Genomic DNA, 10,551 nt, shown 5'->3' with positions numbered 1-10,551 from the left:
ATGGGTATAGACATTTTTTATCGGACTAATGTTTTGATGAAAACATTTTTAGTTTTTTTTAGTTTTTTACTCTTGTCTGCAGACCATTGATATATATTTTTTCACTTTTTCTCATTTTATATGTGTCTATGTTTGTTTTTATGCTTTCATTGTTTGTGGGAATATTTGGAATTTCCTATTTATGAATACAAGAAATACATGACTTCATATTTGCATGCTTTACTTTTTGGTCCTTAGTCCCCTTACTTAGCGTCTGGGAATATATATATATACTTTTTATCTAATTTCATTAATTAGTCTAGTGTTTAATTTGTATGTACTTTGTTGACATTCGCATACAGGTCAATAATTCATCTAATTTACCATGCATGCATTGGAACCTACTTCAGTCCAAAGACCACAGTTGCATGGTAAACACCCATTTATAAGCCAAAACAAATCAATAGCTACAGCCTAATTCATGTGTATAAATGTGACAATTATTTATTTTCAGTTAGAGGTTCTATAATTTTAGATTAGGTTTGAAAGATGAATGTAATTGTTTCTTATTACACCAATAACTTGACAGGAAATTAAACAACTGGTTTAGATGCTTTTAATGTAGTTCCTAAGCCCTTTCTTAGTCCTAGTAACAGTACTAAAGCTTAATAAATATCAGTTTGTGTGAATGTATTGTGTAAGCTGGTATCTCCCTACACAACTAACTTGGTAAGAGAAATAGTTTGCATACGTTCTGTTCTTTACAAGTCCCACAATGGTATCATTCGAAGGCAGGGAGAAGAATGTTCTTTTACAGAGTTTTTCTTTTCTAAGCATTAGTTACAGACCTTACAGCTAAGAAAAAATGTCCATGAAACAGTGACAATGGTGATCTATGGAAATAAGGAACATGTTTTATTTCCACATTAAACCGTAAAAATATAAAACAGCAGAAGCTGTTTGCTCCCAGAGGAACTGAAACATCCGAGAGAAATGCACGTCAAAAGATATTTTACGCCATCTTTTTTAGATAGAGAAAAATAATATATAGGAAAAATAGTCAAGAGGGCCCATAGAATGCATTATCAAGGACAATCTTGCCTTTTACACAATCATTTATCTGGTTTCCATGTATTGTTGCAAATTTGTTTACGAAATGGAAAAATTATTTATTTTAATTGCAGATTACAATTTTAAAGGGACAGCCTTGAAACCATAAGCCTTTTGTCAATTTGTTTAGATTGACCAAAAGAAAAGAAAAATGTTATTGTCTGTGAAACAACTTGTTTTTCCAACAGCACTTGAAATGAATGTCCTGAATGAAGTAAGCCTCTCCATAAGTACAAGTCATTGTAAATACAGTCCACAAAATAAGAAAGAAGATGGAAAGCAATGGAAGCACACTTGGAATCCAAAATTAAAGTAATATTCTATTAAGATCTAACCTTTATTTATCCAGAATTAAAATGAAAAAATAAATAATTCTTTATCATTTCTATGTCAATCCTTGTTAATTATTAAAAATATATTACTCTTATGAAGTGTACTGCAAAATGTACATTAGGTGTAGTGACATCACAAGTAGGTGACCTGTCATGCTGGTCAGATTGGCAGCAAGTTATACTAAATGCGGACCATAATCATAAATAAATGAATGCACGTATGCCTATTTGCCCTTTTCCGCATCAGTCATTTTGAGCACAAAGGCTGAATGAATAATGAGATATATATCATTATTTCAATCACGATCAGGGCAAGTTAATAGGATTGTAAGATCTGATTCAATGATAGCTGTACACGCTTTCTTGGGGTATAGATAATCCCTGTACAGTTATTTAACACAATGCCTTTAATCTGAGGACGCATTCAGTACCTTTTCAAGGTATAACTATTTTGGATATAATAAATATAAAAATATAAATTATTTGCATTTAGAGATGAAGATAAAATTAGAGCTACAATTCAATTTGAATATTGGGGGACCTATTTTGTAAGATTTTGCAAAGGTACGTATATATATATATATATATATATATATATATATATATATATATACACATGTATATACATAGATATATATATATATATATATATATATATATATATATATATATATATATATATATATATATATATATATATATATACACATGTATAAATATATATGTATATATATATATATATATATATATATATGTATATATATATAAATAATGTTTGTGTCTGTCTGTCTGTGTGACAATTGATTTTTTTAATTATGCCATGGAAAGCAGAGGTTGATTTTTAACAAAATGTTATTTTAATTTTGGATTTCAAGAGTGCATCCCTATGGAGATATTTGTGTTATTTCTTTTTTAAGGATTGTGAAAATATTTTGGGAGCACCTTTTGCACAGCAATATATACATTTCTTAATATTTATACGCAAAGTTGGAATCCTTTCCTGTGTGGGTAGTTGTTTGTTTGTATTTTGACATTATAAACACAACACCGTGCTGTAATACCAGAAATGATCAAACACAATTCATGGGCATGTTTAAGGAGTTTCCCTTGAGAGCTGAAGACATAATGAATCAATAAAAGACAAGAATGAGAATGTTCCTAAGTACATCATATATTAAATTAGATAGCCTGGTGTTAAAGCATGAAATACAACAGGAACATATCATTGATAAATACAGTAAAAAATGGACAAACATCTCTGTATTTGTGCATCTCCCATAACTAGCCTTCAAAACACTTTTTTTTTTTAGAAAGCAATAGCTATTTCCTAAACACACCATAAATCAAAGTAATTAAAATAGCAGTTATATTTTATGTTAAAAATAGAATATCCAGTAGCATAACCTATATTTCAGTTCACCTGCCATACATTTGTGCAGTCTTTAGTGACAATAAGACTATAGCTCTTATTATAGACACTAGGGATCCTTTTGTATACGGAATATGAAATAGTAACAGTGCGTTGCTGTGAGTCATACACCGTTCACAAGGCTTTGCACCTGCTTATGGAGATGAATGGAACTCTGAGGGGGGTTGGGAAAACAAAGCATGTATTTCCCATCTTCCAAATGTCTAAATCCATCAATTGATTGTGGCTAAAACTGATGCCATTATCACTAGAGCCATGAAATTGCTTGTACTGTTCTTAGCAACATGCCCCAAAATTGGCTTGCCTATTTCTGAATACATTTTAAAGCATTGTTATTTCAGTACAATCTAGGAGGTATACTTTGCAAAATGTATAATTGTAGTCAATGTCCAAACGTTGTGGACCATTAGTTTTCCTACACCTGTTGTTAGTTTGTTTATTCTACAATGTCTAACCAGACTTAACAGCTGAAGGGTTTGGTGTGTCAGAAAGGGCTATACAAAGGGGGGAATTCAATTGGCCGTGTTACTTTCGAGAGACCTGCAAACTATTACCGTTCATATGGTAATTTTTATGCCCGCGGCTGAGGGGGAAAAATCAGCTGTAAAAATAACCGTACTTACTGTAATGATGTGCACCATTACTGTTGTAACGGTAATAGTGCGCAAGCCACGTTACTTTTGAGAGTAATGTGGCCAATTGAATTCCTCTTATAATGTGTTAAATATTTTGAGGTCAAAATATTTATGCACGTGTATTATTTCCAATTATTTAATCAAGAACAGTTGAATTAATCTATATGGCTGGGTCAGTAATTATTACAATGGTTTTGTTATGCACGTTTTGTCGCTATCCAATAACGATTGTCGAATCTCGATTTGTGTTTCCAACGCACAAATATTTATTCTCAAAAAGTAGCAGAATAATTCAAGCGAAATAATAATAAGTACAGCCGTTACTTATCGCAGGCGCTCTGGATCCAGTGAACAGTCATTCAGGTCTGAAGTCTGTGGTCAAGATGACTGAACACTAGATGAAAAGCTCCTGCTTATATGCAAACAGAAATACAGTAAAACAATGCAGATGGTGTGCCTTGCTTCTATTGGTCCAGGCTTCAGGAGGGTCCAGGGGGTTGCAGATCATAGGCTAGTTCAAACTAAAGAATCCAAAGGTGGGGGTCATCTCTCCAGGGGATGTGCTCCTTTCTTCCCGCCAAGACTCCAGTTTCAACTAATCCATTAGCATTTTATAGTCAGCATCATATTAAAGGTTTACTCCCTAACATCAATAACTAGAGTATGCAATGTGCGATCTCTTCGCCGAATGAACCGGACAGCTGCTGATGTAAAGGGAATCAATATGAGACCAGACATGACACGTTTCCATTAACCTGTACCATATGTATTACTAATGTGCATATAACTTATAATATTACACATAAACACTACTATATTTCGACATAAATAACTATGTGTTGCGACCATAATTAATGTGTGCTATTTACAAAGATGCGTATTGGTGTGAATGTGTGTAAATGTGTAAAAACCGCTATTGCCACGTGTTGTGGCTGCGTACGCATCTTTTCAGACAAAGACAACCAAATCTGCTTGATATTAATTGAAATGACTTTATCCAATTTGCTGACTTCGACAGTTTATACAGAGGGAAATCCTCTAAACATAACCTGTTGGGGTACTCAAGGACCTGAGCTGAGAAACACTGGTGTTTAACAACAACATATTTAATTTTACCATAATGAGACCTGTCAGATTCACGGGTGCCTTATGTTACAGTTTTGGAGATAACATTATTCTGGGATTGAAAAATATGCTTCATTGCTCTGTACTTCCATTTATTCTTTCATTATGATATATGCCTAGTCAGTGGCAGTGGTGGAACTACCACTACTGCGTGAGTGGGCCGCTACCGGGCCAAGAGGTGAAGGTAGTCCTGCAGTGTTGGACCACCCCTAAGGCACCTGGGGCTAGATTTACTAAACTGCGGGTTTGAAAAAGTGGGGATGTTGCCTATAGCAGCCAATCGGCTTCTAGCTGTCATTTTGTAGAATGCACTAAATAAATGAAAGCTAGAATTTGATTGGTTGCTATAGGCAACATCTCCACTTTTTCAAACTCGCAGTTTAGTAAATATACCCCCTAGTCTGCTCTTCTGAGCAAGTGATGCCCCCTCCCCCAAATTTTGCTATAGAGACCACATTTTCATTTTACTGCAACTACTCTTTTTGCTTTGACATGACAATATGAGTTACATTAAATCATAATTGCCTGGGAGAGTAGGCAAGTATGCATTAAATCAACTCATTTGATAAACAGCAACTTGTTAACATTAATGTCTTGGGACAGGAAAACAGATTTTAATTTTCATAAAACACTTTGCCAGCTTTTAAAATGTCAATGTTCTATGTTATAGTCACTGCACCCTAGACTAGTGATTGAAAATGGCTTTGTGTTGTAAATCTTGCCATTTATTATTTGTTTTAGTATTGTTTTCTCTACTATCGTTTTAAATAAACAGGCCATATTTAAGAAAAGGCAATAGATCAAGGCCAAGAGCAGTCGAGTTGCCTGGGGAGCCACACATTGCCACAATGGTATTTTCTTACTTATGTTCGCTATTTTGACAATATATATGCTGGAGGATACTGTTATTATGTTTATAAATATGGTAGACACCTAGGGGGATATTCAATTAGCTTTCCGGTTCGCAGGATCGCGCCGGAACGGCCCGCGAAGTCAATCCACGGTACTGCAATAACGTGGATTTTCGTTTGGAGCCCATAGGGTTGCGTACGAAAATCCACGTTATCGCGGTACCGTATTACCGGCAATACTGCGCATGTTTTGCGGTAACACGCATTACCGCGAACCGGAAAGCTAATTGAATATGCCGCCTAGAATGGTGATTTTTTTTCTGCAGGATGTGTTTACATTTTATACTTAAGTATATTATGATTAATTATAATAATTCTGCACTGTAAATGCATTGAAATCATAGTGGTGCTATTTTATTATCGTGAATTATATATCGTGACGTGAATGATATATAAAAGACTCTCATCTCTAAAGTATGATCATTTTCAATTTTATTAGCTAAAAGGTTGCCTGTGACATTTTGTGCAATGAAGGACAGTTAGCATTTCTGTCAATGGGAAAGAAAAGATAATTGCTAAAGTGACTTTTCTCCTTTGGTACACAATGAATACTCTCATATCCTTTGGGCCTAATGCTGAGTTAGGAGCAAAGCAAAGAAAAGGAGTAACTTTGCACCTTGGCAAAACCATGTTGTATTGGAGGAGGAGGCAAATTTAAAATGTGGAAAAAGATTGATAGTTGGGATAGGGCATGTCATAGATCAACTTTAATTTTGGAAAAGAATGAAGCTATCCAGTATTTGTGTGCTACATGAAAAAACAGCCAGTATTTTCCTTGCTACAAAAAAAATCAATTTGTACCCCTTGATTTCTAACATGATTAGTCCAGGTGCAAATTTGCTCCTTTGTTTGCTTTGTCCTAAAAACTCAGCATCAGGCCTTTAATGTTTTAAAGAATATTAGGGTAGCACGGTGGCGTAGTGATTAGCACTTCTACCTTACAGCACTGGGGTCATGAGTTCAATTCCCGACCATGGCCTTATCTGTGAGGAGTTTGTATGTTCTCCCTGTTTTTGCGTGGGATTCCTCCGGGTGCTCCGGTTTCCTCCCACACTCCAAAAACATACCAGTAGGTTAATTGGCTGCTATAAAATTGACCCTAGTCTGTGTGTGTGTGTGTGTGTATGTTAGGGAATTTAGACTGTAAGCTCCAATGGGGCAGGGACTGATGTGAATGAGTTCTCTGTACAGAGCTGTGGAATTAGTGCCACTATATAAATAAATGATGATGATGATGAATATAGCTTTATGTTTGTATGGTAGTTCTAGAATATAGTTGTATGTTTGTATGGTAGTTTCAATTAAAATAGTAAAGTAAATAATGAGTACAGAAAAGCAAATCTTTAGTTGGGATCAATTAATTCAATTTGACCATAATATTCCTCAAACTAATTTGGCAATAGAGCATTTCCTACAGCAAGGGAGGGTGATTGACAATGTTGTTTTTCAACTTTTGCTGGTTACATTTTTACTCCTTTAATTTTCACACTTCACAGATTACCTTTTTCAGTAATTCATAACACAAATTTTAATAATAAGGTCTGATTAATTACCAAATGCATATGCATCGGGTATACGCATGTCTCTGTTCAACAAGGCGCGGATGTGAAGATACGTCTGTTGATGAATACGGGTCTAGATCCGATCTGCTCTAATAGACAGGACACTGCAGGATACATCCAATATATACGTGGAATATCAATGTCACGAAGAACACTCAGAAAAAAATAAAACAATTAAATTAATGTAACCTGTTAACAACATAGTCATTAATGACAAAACATTAAACAGATAAAAAAAAGTTTGGTTTTGTATTTCCCCCCCATGAGATACATGTAGCAGGATGTTATTACTGTCTACTGTACATTACACACATTTTTACAGTTGCTCCTGATTGCAAACACATGTTCTAGCATGCATACTCAGCCATCATCACTAGTAATCAGCACTTAGACTAGACCTGTAGCTGGTGCAAGTGATACCACTGAAAATCACGTACGTTAGAGATGCCCAAAGCTTGAATCGGGTGCTGCTGCGAGCATTCGAGCTTGGCACGCCCTTACTGTACATTGATTACTAGCATACACCTATTGCCCTCCCCATTCCGACTCTGAAGTCATAGGCTGTAGTAATAGTCCTTTACGCTTGAAGATTAATTGAATTTTGCTGCGTTTTATGGCGTATGGACCAGTTCTGAACATGCGCAGAGTAATTTTGTGCATTATGCGCAACAAAACGCCAGTTACACTCCTTAATGAATTAGGCCCATAGAGTATATTGATTATACAAGCAAAATGTCAGCCACATGTATTGCAATTTAGTGAAAAAGAATCATTTATAGAGACACTTCAGTGGTCCAATTACAATAAAATATAGTAAATCAAGCTGAACCACAGCTATTACAATATTTGACTGAAAAAGGAATTTTATAAGACAATGTTTTGTCCCAAGTAAAATAAAATAGATTACAATAGATTTTCAACCAAATCTATTGCTATACATTTGAATGAAAAAGTAGTGTTTATAAGACAGACTTATAAAATAAAGTATATTATTAAAATAATATATAATAATATATAAAATAAAGTATATTATTAAAATAATATATAATAATATATAAAATAAAGTATATATATATATATATATATATATATATATATATATATAAAATAAAGTATATTAAAATAATGTGAACTGCAGTATGAGCACACATACCGATATATGCATTTATGAAAGTTGCATTTGAGAGGATTGTAGTTTATTTATTTATTTATTTCAAGTATATTGCTGTTGCCATATATATTGTGTATTTACAGCTAAAAAAAAGTTGTTTTTACTCTTGCTAAACAGACAGAAAACTTTCTGACTTGTCTATAATCTGTGAGGACATTCACTGCTATATTTATGTTAGTGAAAATCTCAAATTTGAGCTGAAGGTTAAACAACTAAAAACACCTATTCCACTTTGCATAATGTAGTTTATACCTACTAAGTACACATATTAGAATAGCTGTTTGTGTAAACTGACAATTCTGTGCAGTATGCAGATTGAACAGTGTAGACAGCAATGTATTTGTGAAACTGTTTGATAGGTAAAACTGTGCATGAATCGAGATTCACTTATACCCCTTTCTCCCCAAAATCCCAGGTCAGACACCCAATAATGAACACGACTTCAATCCGTGTTGCAACCCTCCACACCGCACTTGGTCCTGAGTATATCCCGGGTCTCCGCCTTTCACACTGGACCCATGTCTGCCCTGCATTTTCAAGTTGAGTCATTAAAATGGGACGTAGCAGAGGTTCATATAGATGACGTAGCAAAGGCCAATGAGCTGCTTTTAAAAGAACCCGGGAAGAATAACACCTTTTTTTATACCTCAGCGTATCTGGCTTCAACACGGGAATAAACAGGGTCGTGAAACCGGGTTGCATGACCAGGGTTGACTCATTCACACCGACATATGACCTGGGTTGTTCCCGGGTCCATGTCTCTGTATGAAAGGGGTATAAGAGATGTAGAACAAGGGAGAAAGTATATAACTAGTTACATTCTACTTTCAGGAGTCATGCAGGTAATTGGTTTTTTTTTTTCATTTATGAAATAAACACCGATTTACAAATTGATCTGGTTTTTCCAAATGTTAAACATTTGTACAAGTTTCAACTTGAGACAGAGCGATTTGCTCATCTCTAATAATAATTAAAAAACATGAACATGTCACAAACTATCCACTTACATGTTCCTCGCGTGCTCGGCCTGCTGACTGTCTATTTCGATAAGACTTCCTGTGCACCATATTTAATGCAGATGATACAAGACACAGGCAGTTGCTGAGCATTGATGCTGAGAGAATGCAGGAATGGTAGTAACAGGCTGAGCCAGGGATGCACAAGAACTAACAGTGAACACAGACAGCCCAAACCACAGGCTAAAGGCGACAACCAATAATGACCAACCTTGGACTGTTGGTCATTGGAGGACAAATCCATCAACTTACAGTTTGCTTATAATTATTAGATCTAGGTATTGGTATTGTAGATAATCAGATAATGACAAAAACTGATTTCAAAGATACCAATGTCAATTCATATTTAAATTTTAATAGTGGTCATCAGTCAGGATGTATTACAAAGATACATATGGTCAATTTCTACAAGTAAGTAGTGTAAATGAGGATGTGTTTCTTGAACAGGACACTTTTTAAAAATTCGATATTTGAAAAAGAGATATCCTGAAGATTTACAAACCAAAAGATGCAGCGCTGCAGACCTGACTGTCTCAATGGAAAAAAGTGGTCTGGGTCACGAATAAAATTGGAAGTAACATTTATTATGTTAAAATATCATGGAATAAAATTCTGGACTGCTAAATGACATTTATATAAACATCTCATACCCCACAATGAATAAATCACAGTGCACTGTGATGTAAATAATACATGGATCTCATGTGCAGCCAACAAGTAACGCTACTAGATCATGATTGAGCAGGACAGCTGTCTCAATAGTAGCTCTATTAGCTGCGTACATGTAAGACTTCCAAATAGTCGTATGAGAAGAGGATGAATGTGATAACACAATCATCCGTGGTATGATAGTCGTAATCACATGATAAACAAAATCCAGATATCTGGGTGAGCTGTTGTAGTTCTATAGTCCGCAGATAGATGGTGTATAGTGGATATGCAAATTAGTTCATCGGTATATATGCATATAAGCAACGGCGCGTATGTTGATATAATACACTGTAATAATTTGCACAGTTCACACATCGGCAACAGTGTAGCATATATTCGCTGTCTCTGACAATATGGAATTGGAGAAATATAGGAGCCAATTTCATGCACTGTAGTCTATTACGGATGTAGAAGGAGATATACTCCTGTCTCGTTTTTAACCAAAATGGCAACATAGTGCTTAGTGGCTGATAGATACAGCTACAACATTATCCAAATATTCCATAATAAAGCAAGGACAGACTTATCTGTATGTGACCGGATAGCTTGAATCTGAAGAGCCGGCGTTGG

The 10,551-nt window shown here is 35.0% G+C and overlaps 1 long non-coding RNA gene across 1 annotated transcript; it reads right to left on the bottom strand.

The window, feature by feature from the left end:
• Positions 1-3,727: 3,727 nt before the first annotated feature.
• On the bottom strand, positions 3,728-7,772 carry LOC142142899 (uncharacterized). The gene is made up of 2 exons (XR_012689384.1): positions 7,075-7,772; positions 3,728-4,189 (listed from the first exon to the last, which is right to left on the bottom strand). It is a non-coding gene; the product is annotated as an uncharacterized LOC142142899 (long non-coding RNA).
• Between the last annotated feature and the right edge of the window lie 2,779 nt (positions 7,773-10,551).

Source organism: Mixophyes fleayi, chromosome 3 (genome assembly GCF_038048845.1).
Source record: "Mixophyes fleayi isolate aMixFle1 chromosome 3, aMixFle1.hap1, whole genome shotgun sequence".
NCBI lineage: Eukaryota > Metazoa > Chordata > Amphibia > Anura > Limnodynastidae > Mixophyes > Mixophyes fleayi.
This window is presented reverse-complemented; position numbering and strand designations above follow the sequence as displayed.